Here is a 15,857-nt window from a genome sequence, read left to right on the forward strand (position 1 = left end):
CACGCACACACCGGTTCATGTAGACAAAGAGCATGGAGACTGGGTGTAGCACAAGGAGATTATAGTAAGTAAACTAGAAAATAAAAATATATATGGCACTCAAGGTAACTTTCACATAAAGGAGCAGTAAAAACATAAAATAGAATGTCTATATATATATATCTAAACTAATGTATATAGTCCATAAGTCAATGGGTAGATGAGTTCATGAAAGGAGATGAATGAACTTCAGATGGATGTAAACGATTACATGTAGCAAGGGCAGGCTCTTCACAGGAGTGAAGTAACATTTGTAGATCAAAGTGACAAGGAAAGACAAGAAGAATGCGTCTAAGTGCAGTAATTTTATTACTGGATAAAAGCACAATAGTACACTCACATGAGGTAACAGGGAAAAAGCTTGTCAATACGGTGTATGGTAGTTTTGTGTTGCAGTGTGTCTTAGGATCCAACGCTGGAGCCGGGATGGTAGTTGGCGGTGAAGAGAGTGCCTGCACTCTAGGTCTTCTGGGTCGGCTGACCGTGATCAGCTTGGACCGCAGTGAAACAGCATGTGACGTCACCAGCGGACAAAGGGGAACACCTCACTCCCTGCGCACAGGTTGAATACATGGCATTGTAGTAGTAACTGACCCTTGCTTTTTTAAGGGCCATGACTCTATTGTACATCAGGTTTGTTTCCTGAAGGATGCAAATATGGGGTCAGTTCTGCTTAAGAAACTGGAAAACCAGTGACCGCTTCACTGGGCAGTTTAATCCCCCAACATTTCAAGAGATTAAATGAAAAATGGACATAGACTAAGTATAGGGGGTTAGCATAAGCATAATTAGCATAATGGGGATTGGAGGTCACTTAGGATAAGATCCAGAGAGACAGCATCCACACATAGTAACTGTCCACAGCTCCCATGTTCCATAGTACAATAAGGAACAGGCAAAAGAAATCAAGAAAACACTGACTCATATCAGAACAACCATTAACACTGAGGTAACACCCCCCCCCCTCCCCCCAAACGTGGTGGATTTGAGTCCCAGAACAAAAAATGTCAAAAAGCCGTATGGGAATGTAAACAAGGCATGTATCATAGCATCTGTGGTCCAAGAAGTAGTGGAATGTATCCTTCAATAGAGTCTCTTAGATAAATCCGAGGGCAAAAAACTTAAGGGAAATCCGGTGCTCCAAGCCCAGACAGGTGCTAATGAGAAGTAGTTCTGCCTGAGGGACCGGCATGAGGTGTCAGAAGGAGATAGGAGTTAGAGAATCCCAAGGAAGTAAGGAGGCACATCTTCCCCCGTGAGCATCGGTGACAAACATGCTGCCATGCCAAGGACATGCCAACCTGCCCCCACCACAGGACAGATTAGGAGCATGCCAGTATTCACTGCAGAGGAGGTAGGTAAGCATAAAGATCATCAGCTTGTAGTCAATCAGAATGTGGGGTTCCAAGAATCCTAAGCATGTCGTCGTTTGAAGCCCACATAGAGGGGACATTGCAGGAAGAAAAAGCCTATCGGGTTAGAGCCCCGGATGCAGAGGCTATGGAGCTGTGCTACTTCTCCAGCCAGGTCAAGGTTTTCTTTGGGGAAGTGAAGGACTTGGCAACATCGCTGTCTTGAACTCAAAGTTTGGCTGGAAAAATCATACTGTACAGGATATCTTTCTAATTGTGTCTCAACTGAGTATTAAGGGAAAATAAAGAGCTTGGCATTTTCATATCAAAGTTCTCCCTATAGCCTCGCCACCTATAGAACCAAGTCACGGTCCCTGAAGTTGAGCAAAATGTGCATAAAGGTACACGGAGGAGCACTGGGAGGACCACAAGCAGCTGCGCCCTCTGCACCCTCTGGTAACCCCTGGATGCAGAGGTTTTTGCAGCGGTTCCTGTTCTCCGCATCTTCCACCTTTGCCTTTAGTAACTTCAATTTCAAAATGTTTAAAAAATGTTTTCACATTTTTATTTGTTTAGAAAAAAACCCAGTGGTGATTAAATACCACCAAAAGAAATCTCTATCTGTCTTTAAAAAAAACAGATATATTAAAAAAGAATAGCGCACACATGCAAAAGAAATGACTATCAAATATGGAGACAATCCATAAATAAAAATGGGGATTTAGTCCCACCATATGGCCATATCGTGCTCAAGCCCACCACTATGTCAAAGTACCCCATTATCAGTGGGTCCTACACTATCCATAAAAAAGGGGTGAATCCAGCCTCTCTAACCCTTGGAGACAACACTCCTTGCTGGGAGAGATGTGCTAATGCACTACAAGGGACTCCTCCTATATCTACTTGATAGTGGACAATGATAAAGTACAGGTGTGTGTGGGGGGTGGGGTGCTTAACCTCAGAAGTCTGGTCAGACCGAATACATAATAAACAAGCAAAAATTTGGGGGAGCAAACCCTGAACATGTATATCTAAAGCTGGTGCAGCTATGAACCAAGCGACATGTATATTAAAAAAGAATAGCGCACACATGCAAAAGAAATGACTATCAAATATGGAGACAATCCATAAATAAAAATGGGGATTTAGTACAGGTGTGTGTGGTCAACCTCAGAAGTCTGGTCAGACCGAATACATAATAAACAAGCACTGGCTTTAGATATACATGTTCAGGGTTTGCTCCCCCAATTTTTTGCTTGTTTATTATGTATTCGGTCTGACCAGACTTCTGAGGTTGAGCACCCCACCCCCCACACACACCTGTACTCTATCATTGTCCACTATCAAGTAGATATAGGAGGAGTCCCTTGTAGTGCATTAGCACATCTCTCCCAGCAAGGAGTGTTGTCTCCAAGGGTTAGAGAGGCTGGATTCACCCCTTTTTTATGGATAGTGTAGGACCCACTGATAATGGGGTACTTTGACGTAGTGGTGGGCTTGAGCACGATATGGCCATATGGTGGGACTAAATCCCCATTTTTATTTATGGATTGTCTCCATATTTGATAGTCATTTCTTTTGCATGTGTGCGCTATTCTTTTTTAATATACATGCCGCTTGGTTCATAGCTGCACCAGCTTTAGATATACAGTACATGTTCAGGGTTTGCTCCCCCAATTTTTTGCTTGTTTATTATGTATTCGGTCTGACCAGACTTCTGGGGTTGAGCACCCCACCCCCCACACACACCTGTACTCTATCATTGTCCACTATCAAGTAGATATAGGAGGAGTCCCTTGTAGTGCATTAGCTCATCTCTCCCAGCAAGGAGTGTTGTCTCCAAGGGTTAGAGAGGCTGGATTCACCCCTTTTTTATGAATAGTGTAGGACCCACTGATAATGGGGTACTTTGACGTAGTGGTGGGCTTGAGCACGATATGGCCATATGGTGGGACTAAATCCCCATTTTTATTTATGGATTGTCTCCATATTTGATAGTCATTTCTTTTGCATGTGTGCGCTATTCTTTTTTAATATACATGTCGCTTGGTTCATAGCTGCACCGGCTTTAGATATACATGTTCAGGGTTTGCTCCCCCAATTTTTTGCTTAAAAAAAAGATAAAAAGGTAGTTTGACTATAGTGTTAAATGACCATGCATTCGTTATTCAAAGTGCGACAGCACTGAAAGCTGAAAATTGGCCAGGGCAGGAAGGGGGTGAAAGTACCTAGTAGACAAGTAGTTGAAAAAGGTACACAGCCATGTAATTTAAAAAAATACACACACACACACTGCACTTAATATGGACATAAAACAGAGAGGATATAAGGATTTAATAGATGTGACTTTACTACCACTTTAACCCATGTTTTGCCCCATTGCCGCTTACCCTATTATGTCCAGATTATTGCCCTGTGTGGTGGAGCTAATCCTTGCTGTGAATGGAATACTGCCCTCTGACACTTGACCCTTGTTGTGCCAGATTGCCCTAATTTCCTGTCTGTTCCTGTACGGCCCTTGTGAACCTATCCTTACCCAACTCTCCTTTGGCCCAGTTTCTTAGTAAAGAACCTTGTGATCACTGCTGCTCTCTGCTAATCAGCCAATCACATGACAGCAACTCAATGCATTTAGGCATCTAGATGTGGTGAAGACAACTTGCTGAAGTTCAAACCGAGCATCAGAATGGGTAAGAAAGGGAATTTAAATGAGTTTGAATGTGACATGGTTGTTGGTGCCAGACAGGCTGGTTTGAGTATTTCAAAAACTGCTGATCTACTGGGATTTTCATGCACAACCATCTCTAGGGTTTACAGAAAATATCCAGTGAGCGGCAGTTGTGTGGATGAAAATGCCTTGTTGATGTCAGAGGTCAGAGGAGAATGGGCAGACTGGTTCAAGATGATATAAAGGCAACAGTGACTCAAAGTAGCCACTCGTTCCAGCCAAGGTATGCAGAATACAATCTCTGAATACACAAAACATAGACTTAACTCAGTCCTCCCGACCAACACACACATGGAGATTCCCCAGGGCAAGGTTGGATGAAGACTTGGCACACCAATGTCTTCAACAGAGCACTGCTACAGCTGACAGTCTCTCCAAATGTCTGTCCCTGCACCATGCTGATCTACTTACTGTGTCTTCTTGCTCTCTCTGCTGCTTCTCCGGTTAGGGTCCCATTAACTGCCTCTTGTGATGGGATCCTTCCAGGCAAGCCTTCCAAACTCCAGCCAGAGGTAAAACCCCTCCCCGGCAGGAGTCCCTTAAGGGCCACCGATAGACTCCCCTCTGCACTGCTTCTCCTTCTTCCACCTGACTTCCCTGCTGGCATGGCTCATGTCTATTTAAGGGCTCATTAGTTCCTTATCAGGCCTCAAACTGGGGATTGGCTAATGGACCCTAAATATTTTAGGTAACCCCTCCTAGCCTCCACCCACTATCTTCTAGAACATTCTCTAACAGTCTAGAAACAGGTGGTGGCATCAGGGAGCTGCCTGAATAAGTCATCCCGCCCTGGCCTCTAATAACCCTGACCCAGATTCAGTGACTCAGGTTTATCCCTGGGCTAGATTATAGTTTGCCTACTCTAATTCTAGTAGCACACATTAGAGGGTGCTACACTCACCTTCCTCTAAAATAAGTCATGTCCCCATTGGCTGGGAAAAAAATATAAAATGGCTCCTGCGCCCAGGAGCAAGGACATCCCATAAGAAAAAGGGGAATGGGAAAAAGGACCAAACTTGGAAGGGCCGTGTACAAATAAATACATGGTATCAAAAATAGAATATAGGGTACATTTATTTAAAAGAATCAAATACATCACATATGTACGTCTTCACTCCAGGTCCCTGTAGCTAGCAAAATGATCAAACTCCAACATATGTACATGTTTACCAGACCATCTAACCCTAAAGGAAAGTCTTTCCAGCATCACTGTGAGGATCACAGGAACAGTCCCAAAACAAGGCAGGAGGACAGTCACCCATAACAAACCTGCATGAGAACATAAAGGAAATACAATCCTCTCACTAACTTATCTAACTTAACTGTCTATTCTGTCAGCAGAGGGTTACAATAAAAGTCTCTGAAAGGAGGAGCCTCTCCACAGCATCAGTCTCTTTACGGCAACATGCTAGGCCTTACCACTTCCTCTTCTTGAAAGGTCCCACATCTAGAAAGGGTAGGTGGTATGGCCTATTTCGTTCAAAAAAGGGGAAAATTCCCCTAACACATCAGCTGCCTTACTGCGGGATGGAATCCTGTGTCAGCCCCTTTGCTCACCAGTACATATCTGGATTGGGTAGTCTGATGACTTCTCCATTGGGGACCCCTCTTGGCATTGTAGTAGCATCTACTAGGTCGTCCAGCTTTCACTACAACTACTCAGGCCCTATAGGAGGCTCGCCCCAGGCTCCACTCCCTCTGGATACCCTGGAACCTGGCCCAAGTGTCTTTGTTGTGAGGCCTCTTCTCGGATTTAGGAATGTGCAAGTAGTCCCAAACGAGTTCCTTTTCCCAGTTAGTACGGGAGACCTCATGACATCTTGCGAAACATCTGATTCTCACTCCAGAGCAGTCCTTCTCTGCATCTTCTTTGAAACCGGGATAACCTGGGAAGCTCCCTGGCCTTTCCTTTTCTAGGAAGGACAGAGGCCTGTGAAGACCAGGTGATCCACATCTTGTAGACAATGCCTGTAACCTGCCCCTGGTGACAGCTGGCTCTGTCCGGACTGAGGATGGGGCAGGGGGTTGATGTTTGTGGAGGTGGTAGCTGTCCATCTGTGCAGGTGGATGTGGGCTACTGTGGCTCATCCACCGTCCACTCTGCTCCTTCAGGGGTAATGGTTCTCTCATCCTGCTCTCCCCTGGGAATTCCTGCTGGCAGATTTTCATCTTCCTGAGTATCCCCCAAGTCCACTCTTCCTCTGACTCTCTGGGGACCATTTAGCCCCCACTTCAAGGGGCCCAAACTCAGCCCCCAGTCTGGGAGATCCCCAATCTATTTCGCCACCACTGGGTTTCCCCTCCGGCTCACTTGAAGACCCATGGTCCTTAACAGATGGCTCCTTCCAGGTGGGGCTGACAGGGTGGACTTTAGCGGCTTCTCCACTGAGGTACCTTGAGCTGGACTGGCATCTCTCACCTCCTGCTCTTCTCCCCCAAAACCTGCTGTAAATTTCCTTCACCCAGGGCACCACAGGCACAGTTTCATCATGTTGTTGATCATGCCAAGAGCGAATCCCCCTTGTTGCTCTAGCCACACCTTGGTATCTACCATCCGATATCTACAATCCAGTATCTACAAGTCAGGAAGCCTCACAAACGGGTGGCAGGGCTGTAGGTAACTTGTCATGATGCACTCCTCCTCGGCTCTCCCGTGCTAAACATGCTAGGCTGTCTATGCAGGGTGGCTCCACCCCCAAGCTTCTAGACTAGTTGGCGCCAGCAATTCTGATAAACAGGGACACTCCCGTGTGCTCCATAACCCCTTCTTTCTGGACTGAACTTTGCAGGCACTGACAGTCACTTCACATTCACTGATAATTTCAGGACTTGTTGAAACATGCTCCTCGACTACAGCCAGGGTTGTATATCTGAGCGCGTGCGGCAATAAAAGTCTGTAGTAGTTGCTATGGGCAACAACAACAGTACATGTCATACTGATTTAAGTAGGATCTTGACAGTCTCTTATTTTGGCTGTGGTTGAATAGCTGCCAGACATAATCCCACAGGATCCCTTCCGGCTCACTCCAGTTGCTACAGGTAACAGCGGAAACATCCATGTACTTTTTTCTGGTTTCTGCAGGATTTTACGGCACACAGTCAATTTCCCCAGCCATTATCAGACAGCTGGACACTTTGTAATCTATGGGCTTGATCACCTGCCATGGTTGCCACAGGCGACAGCACACAACACAGTTTTCCCTGATCAAGGCGGTCTCTGGTGTACCACAACCAGCTATCTCAGCCACGGTTGGGGCAACTGGGTATGCATTATAGCTGGTTGGCAGCATCCTTACCATAGTTTCTATGGACAACGATACTTGAACACAATCTCCACTTTCACAGTTTGGCAGTACACAATCCTGGCTTTCCACCATCGTCCCCCTGAGGATTTTTAAACAGCAAAGTATAGTCTCTGCCTTGATGATTTCTGGTTGCTAGGGGCAACTGCCTTGCAGGGTACCATGAGAAAATCCCAGATGTGCCCCCAAATTTAGCACTACCCCTGTAAGAGTTGCTGCTGTCAGGATTGCCCACTCCTGCACAGGCAGTCACACAGCATTTCCTTCTTGCATCCAGACACAGGAATCAGTCCTTTGGCTTGTTTTTTTGTTATTTTATTAGGGGATGATAACTTGGATGGGGTAAGGGATTATGGGGTGCCCACCATGAAAACACCCAACAATCAAAACCAAGGACAACTTCCTCCCTATTTACAGATTCCTCTTCTTCCTTCCACCTGCACAAACTTGGTTCCCTTGTACAGCTTCCGTTGGTTCACTCCTGGAGTAACTAACAGTCTCTTGTTAGTTCAGCAACAGCCCATTACAGGCTAGGAACTTGCAGTCCCTTAGTAAATTAGCACATGTGGAGTGAACAGCATCTCTCACCACCTTCTACCTCTCCGTAGACAATGATCCTAGTTCTACTGCTTGCAGAAATACTAGCCCACCTGCCTGCTTTCTCTTCCCAGTCCTCCCGACTGACACACTTGGAGACTCCCCAGGGTGAGATTGGATAAAGACTTGGCACACCGATGTCTTCACGAGAGCACTGCTACATCTGACAGTCTTTCCCCTTGTCTGTTTCTGCATAATTCTGATCTACTCACTGTCCTTGCTACCTCTCCGGTTAGGGTCCCTCCAACTGCCTCCTGTGGTGGGATCCTTTCAGGCCAGCCTCCCGAGCCCAAGTTAAAACCCCTCCCTTGCAGGGGTCCCTTTAAGGACCACCGAAAGACTCCCCTCTGCACTGCTTCTCCATCTTGCACCCGAATCCCCTGCTGGCATGGCTCATGTCTATTTAAGGTCTCCTTAGTTCCCTGCCAGGTCCCCAACCTGGGGATTGGCTAAGGGACCCTAAATATTCAGGGTAACCCCTCCTAGCCCCCGCACACTATTTTCTAGAATGTTCTTTAACATTCTAGAAACAGGGGGAGGCACCAGAGAGCTGCCTGAATGAGTCATCCAGCCCTGACCTCTAATAACCCTGACCCAGATTAAGTGACTCAGGTTTATCCCTGGGCCAGATTATAGTTTGCCTACCTACTCTAATTCTAGTAGCACAAACTAGAGGGTGCTACATATATATACAGTATATATATTTTATATGTAGCACTAAAGTTAACCATTTCCTTATAAAAATAAATGTTTTAAACAAGTTTTGACTTTTCACATTCTCTGAGGTTTTGTATGTGAATTATTTGTTTATAGGTGTAAGTTCTTTTAATTGCTGTAACTGCACTAAAGATTGACATTATTATTAATATACATGATTTACATAGTGCCAGCAGTTTGCACAGCGCTTTACAATATATAGGGAGACAGAACAGTTACAATACAATAAACGACAAGAGGGTTAAGAGGACCCTGCTCATAAGAGCTTACAATCTATTAGGGTGGGGAAAGTGGTACAAAAGGTTATAACTAGACATGGGCCGAACACCCCCTGGTTCGGTTGGCGGCAGAAACTTCAAACATCGCAAAAGTTGGAACCAAATAATGATCCCAATTGAAGTCTTTGGGACCCGAACTGGAAAAACCAAAAGTGCCCATTTTGAAGGCTTATATGCAAGTAATTGGGCTTAAAATGGTTATAGTGGTCCGGGTACTGCCCTAGAGGACATGAATCAAAAAATAAATTTGGAAAAAACATAATTTTTCAATGAGCAGTGATTTACTGATGCTTAAAGTGAAACCATAATGTTGAGAAATAACAATAAAAATAAAAAACTCCTTAAAATATAGTGCCTGGGGAGGTCTCCTTAGTCTGCCTGTAGCAGACTAAAGGCCCGTACACACGTACCGATCGTCGGCATACAAACGTCGGCGGACGAAAGATCTGCCGATTGTACGCGTGTTAGTATGGTGCCTCCGACAGATGTCTGCGCACAATCCGCGGACAAAAGTCTTTCTTGCAAACATGAAAATTTTTGTCTGCGGACACCAGAACGGACGATTGTTCGCCTGTCAGTACAGAATTCGGCCGACAGACCGCAGATTTGCAAGACTGGGCATGCTCAGAAAATTAAAAACACAGGGAAAGTTAACCATTACATGACATCACTTCTGCAGTCAGCTGAAGTCTGCAGACAAAATTCTTGTGCTGTCCTTGTGCTGTCTTTGCACTTTTCAACAGACACCGACATCCCGGGGAGAAAAGAGGAACATTTGTATGCCGACGATCGGTACGTGTGTACGGGGCTTTAGTTGCACATCTGTACTTTGTATAGAACCTGCTGCAGCAATAATGATATTTATAAAGCCAAAAAAAATGTAATTTTTTCCTGCAAGCTTTCTTTATTTTGTAATAAACAGCTTGGGGAGTCTGTATGATAAGGCCACAATTTAGTGCACAAGATTAGAGATTTTGTGGTTAAATTTGGGTGTCTGTGCCGCAGACATTTTATAGAAGTAACAGGTGCGGAAAAATTAGGGTTTGGGTGTTGGTGGTGCTTTCACACTATAACCCTATAAGGGTACGGTTGATTGTTCAAGTAATGGCTGTGCATCGTCAGGGAGCAAGTGGCTGACGCTGTGTTCAAATAACTCAGTTGATTCCTCCATGCCTGATGCTGGGGCTATGGCAGGAGTTGCTGTGAACAAGGAGGCAGAATAAGCCACTCTGGCAGCTGCAGTGGACTGCGCACTAGTCTCTGCTTGGGCGATGGAGGATGGTTTAGTAAGCCAGTCCACCTCCTCCTCTGTATGCTGTGGCTGGAGTGCACGGGCAACATCACTGAACAGAGGAAATGATGCCCTGTGGACACAGACGCTGCAGGCCCCCCACAGTGCCATGGGAATGCCTGCCTCTCCTTGTTGGCCTCCTAGACAAAATGGGAGGGGGGGGGGGTCTTATGATCAAATGTAATAAAGATGGGGAAATGTGTACGTGGATGGTGGTGTTTGGTGCACTTAAACTTGAGTACTCACTACACAGAAACACTCCGCTGACACAGCACAATATACTGCACTGAAATATACTGCACTAAACATGCACTAATGCACTGCAATATACTGCATTAAACGTGCATCAATGCACTGAAATATACTGTGTTAAACGTACGCTAACACACTGCAATATGCTGTGGTAAACGTGCACCAAAAGAGATGAGTTTTCAGGGATGGCCTAAAGGCAGCCAGAGTAGGAGATAGCCAAACAGACCAAGGTTCCAGAGAATGGGAGAGGCTCTGGAGAAGTCCTGGAGATAAGCATGAGAAAAGGAGACAAGGGAGCTTGAGAGCAGAAGGTCTTGAGACGAGTGGAGAGGACAGTCTGGGTGTTATTTGGAGACAAGATTGGTGATGTAGCTCGGGGCAGACATGTGAATGGATTTGTATGTTGTTGTTAGTATTTTAAATTAAATTTGCTGGGCCATTGGAGGGATTGGCAGAGAGGGATGGCAGACACTGAGCAGTGAGTAAGGTAGATGAGTCTGGCAGCAGCATTCATAATAGACTAAAGCAGGGATAGCCTATGGAGAGGTATGAGAAGGGAGTTGCAAAAGTCAATGCAATAGATAACAAGGAAGTGAATGAGTGGTTTCATTAGTGTAAAAGGGGGGAATTTTAGAGATGTAACGGAGGTGAAGTCTACAAGCTTTTAACAACAAATGGATTTGGGACCGAAAAATTAGGTCAGAGTCTAGGATTACACTTAGTACCCTGCCGTGTGGGGAGGAACTAATAGTTTTATTAATTATCTTGATGGAAAAGTCATGGAGGAGGGCACGAGCAGGGGGGGGGGGGGATATTATCACCTTGGTTTTACATTTAGTTTAAGGAAGTGGTGCGACATCCATGCTGATATATCAGTTAGTATGTTAGTAATGTGGGAGAAGACTGAAGGGGTGAGGAGTATTGAGATAGATTTGGGTGTTTGGCGTAGCGTTGGTATTGGAAGCCATGGGAGGTTATTAAGTGACCAAGAGATGAGGTGTAGATAGAGAAGAGAAGGTGTCAAAAGAACAGTGCCTTGGGGGACCCCTATAGAATGAGGAAGTGGGAGTTCGTTGGGAAGGAGCGGGACATCAACAGTATCATAGGCCGCAGAGAGGACAAGTAGTAAGAGTATGAATAGTGGCAATTGGTTTTAGCAGTTAGCAAATCATTAGTGAATTTTAGTGGGGCAGTTTCTGTGGAGTGCTGTGAGTGAATGCCAGGCTGTAATGGAGCAAGAAGGTTGTTTTCAGTGAGGTAGAAGCTAAGATGGTTGTAGACTAAGTGTTCTAAATGTGTAAAGGTGAATGGGAGCAACGAGATATGTCTTAAGTTGTTCAGGTTGGTGGGGACCAGTGAGTATGAGAGTGATCTGTACATGCTTTAGAGGGGAGAAGAAGGTGCCAGTAGATAGGTAGAGATTAAAGATGTAAATGAGAGAGTATAGGATAGAATAAGAGTGTGACCGTAGTTGTTGCAAGGGAACAGGATCCAGGGGATAATTGGTTAGGTGGGCAACTGAGAAAAGTTTGTTCACCTCTTTAGTAGTACCCAGTTCAATAGAGGAAAGTGCTGACTGTTCTGTTAGACAAGGCGTGTTAAATGGAGAAGATATCTGTACAGTGGAGGTGTCCTCAGGTATTGCCTCAATCTTGTTTTTTAAGCACTTGGCAATATTTTGGGCAGTGAATTAATTAGTGGGCAGAGGGGGTGGGGGACAAAGCAGAGTTAAAGTTAGAGAAGAGCCCACGAGGACTGGACGGCAAGGTAATAATAAGCGTGACAGCATGGACGCAGGTATTGTATTTTAGGAGGGCTGATTTATATAGGATAAAGTCCTGCAGGGGACTTTGGTTTTCAAGAGCACAGCGATGTCTCTTGAGAATTCTGGTGTCGTCAGTTTTCCAGGGTTGTAACGGTTGGGGTCTGACATGTTCATGTGCGCCTAACTAACTTCTTTGTATTTAAATTCTAACTTAAGATGCATCTAAAACTAAAAACAAGCAAAGGGTGGGGTTCTGCTACTCACAGAAGAGAACCAGGATGGTTCGTAACATTGTTTGAGGTACAAGGACAAAGAATTTTTGGCAGAATCAAATGTATTTAGCAGACTTCCTTTCCTACTGTGACAATGCTCACGCAACATACTGTGTCAATGGAAGAGCTGTGTTGTTGCTCTAGGTTACTCCTCTGATATAGACTACAACCCCTCCCCCCTCATCTCAATAGCATGTAGAGGAGCGGGGTTGAGCAGAGGGGAGGTTGGTATTACATTATTTACAGGTACTGTATGTTTAATGCACAGGAAGACACAAGGACAGAAAGTTACAATGCAGTGGAAGTTAAAATGCAACCATCATATTTAAAGTGATGCTAATCACACACTGTTTAATTTACATTGTCCCTTCTATTTCTGTGTGTACATGTAAGCACCTTTTTCCAAATCGATATACAGCTGTCACATGACCTAGCTCTTTCCCAGCCTAGAGGATAAGAAAAGGTGTATGGCGCTGCCAGAATATACTTAATATTCCGTGTATCTTTCAACGATGCTAGATGTATATTAAATCTGGATAAAAACCGGTGTGTGTCTCCAATGTAAATATTAAATTAATAAAGTGTCAAGTGCATCATATGTGTATCCTGTGAATAGTATATAATGAGTGCAACAATGATAGGTGATCCAACCCTGTGAGGGGTGCACAATAGTGCTGAAAAAATAAGGTGAAACAACTGTGTGAGTAAAAATATATAAAGATGTGAGTGATATCAAACCTAATAAGTAGATAACAATCGATAAAAATCAATTGGATACACTTAAAAACATATAATGACTCATGGGTGAACTGTGAAAATCCTTAAAAAGTGTAAACTATGCGATAAGTAGCATCATATATTGACAGGAACCTGTATAATTCGCAGGTATATAAAAGTTATAAAACCACCCTAAAACATAACAGCAATAATCCAGGTACTAATTAGTCCGTAATGGCTAAAGGGCCTATAAAGGAGGGTAGTCCCACAATGGTAAAACACACCCTAGCTTAGGGGTGCAAAAAGTGACTGGAGTGCAGGTGCTCTAACGGAGATTTTGGAGGTGCTCGGATGCCAGTGACCATTCAGTGCTCCCCGCACCCCCTGGACTGCACTCACCAGAGTTGATCACCCCTGCAGGGGTATCAGGCCTTGGATATGTAATCCTGGGGTCCCCTTCTCTGGTTGCTAAGATGACAGTGTGGTCCAATATCCTGCCCGAGTCCTACGTGCCAGGGTCCTTGGGATTGGGGTCCACGGGTATATATGGGGGAAGAAGGCTCACATAGAGTAGTACCGCTTTTAAAATGCTTTATTCAAAACAAAAATGGGTACTCACAAACATATGGAGATTGATCGGCAGGTAAAAACAGTGATAATTGCGCACTTCCGGGGCGCCGTGCGTTCCACGGACCGGATGTGCGTTCCACTTGGGCGGATGTGACGCGATGACGCTCTACGTACGTTTCGTCGGTGTGACGTCTTCAGGAGACACGCGAGCGTGCGCAATTTTGAAGCATGACATGTTGGGTAATCAAAAATTGGGCTAAATTTACTGTTTTTTTTTTTATTTTTGAATTAAAAAAATTGAATTGTTTTAAAAAAAATTGCATTTGGAAGACTGCTGCGCAAATATGGTGTGATAAAAAATATTGCAATGATCTCTATTTTATTCTCTAGGGTCTCTGCTAAAAAAAAATGTATAATGTTTGGGGGTTCTAAGTAGTTTTCTAGCAAAAAAAATGATTTTAGCTTGTAAACACCAAGTGTCAAAAATAGGCCCAGTCTTAAAGTGGATAAATGGACAACTTTGTGTAAAGTGCTAATTGGATGTTGGGCCTCTGTATGTGGCTAGGCTGTGTAAAAGTGTTACACATGTGGTATAGCCATACTCAGGAGGAATAGCAGAATGTATTTTGGGGTGAAATTTTTGGACAGCTTTGTGTAAAAAAAATGCGTTTTCATTTTCTTTCCACATTTTCCAAAAACTTGTGGGAAAAAAATGACATATTCAAAAGACTCATTATGCCTCAAAAAAATATACAATTGGGCTGTTTGCTTTCCAAAATGGGGTCATTTTATGGGGGTTTACATTGTCCTGGTGCTCCAGGGCCTTCAAAGGTGCGATAGGTTGTCAGGAAATTATATGTGTAATTTGTGCTCCTAGAATGCCAGACGGTGCTACTTGGATGTTAGGCCTCTGTATGTGGCCAGGCTGTGAAAAAGTCTCACACATGTGGTATTGACATACTCAGGAGGAGTAGCAGAATGTATTTTGGGGTGCAATTTTTGCTATGTACATGCTACGTGTTGGAAATATTTAATAAATTGACAACTTTGTGTAAAAAAAAATGCATTTTCATTTTCTTTCCACAGTTTCCAAAAACGACTTGGATGTTAGGCCTCTGTATGTGGCTAAGCTGTGAAAAAGTCTCACACATGTGGTATCGCCATACTCAGGAGGAGTAGTAGATTGTGTTTTGGGGTGTAGTTGCAAGTATACATATGCTGTGTGAGAGAAATAACCTGTTAATACGTCAATTTGTATAAAAACAATCTTCATTTTGCAAAGAATTGTGGGAAAAAATACAACTTCAAAAAACTCACCATGCCCCTTATTAAATACCTTGGAATGTCTACTTTCCAAAAAGGGGTCATTTTGGGGGTATTTGTACTTTCCTGACTTTTTAGTGTCTCAAGAAATGAGATAGGCTGTCAGTACATCTGGTGTGATCAATTTTCAGTAATTGGTACCATAGCTTCTAGACTCAATAACTTTCACACAGACCAAATAATCTACACTTATTTGGGTTATTATTACCAAAGATAAGTAGCAGTATAAATTTTGTCCAAAATTTGTGAAGAAAAATTACTAATTTGCAAAATTTTATGACAGAAACAAAGAAAATGCCTTTTTTCACAATATTTTCAGTATTTTTTTATTTATAGCACAAAAAATAAAAAACCCAGTAGTGATTAAATACCATCAAAAGAAAGCTCCATTTGTGTGAAAAAAGGATACAATTTTTTTCTGGGTACAGTGTTGCATGACTCAGTAATTGTCATTCAAAGTGTGAGAGCGCTGAAAGCTGAAAATCGGTCTGGGCAGGAAGGGGGTGAAAGTGCACTGTAGGCAAGTAGTTAAGGATACGTAGGCCGTAATATACTATTTTTTTGCTCTAAGGTTTAGATACAGTTTAAAACCAATTCAGTTTACATATTTTTATAATGATATATAATATAGGTTGAATTAAGTATCCATTTTGC

The sequence above is a fragment of the Pelophylax lessonae genome (assembly GCF_965119305.1).
Source record: "Pelophylax lessonae genome assembly, chromosome: 2".
Classification (NCBI taxonomy): Eukaryota; Metazoa; Chordata; class Amphibia; order Anura; family Ranidae; genus Pelophylax; species Pelophylax lessonae.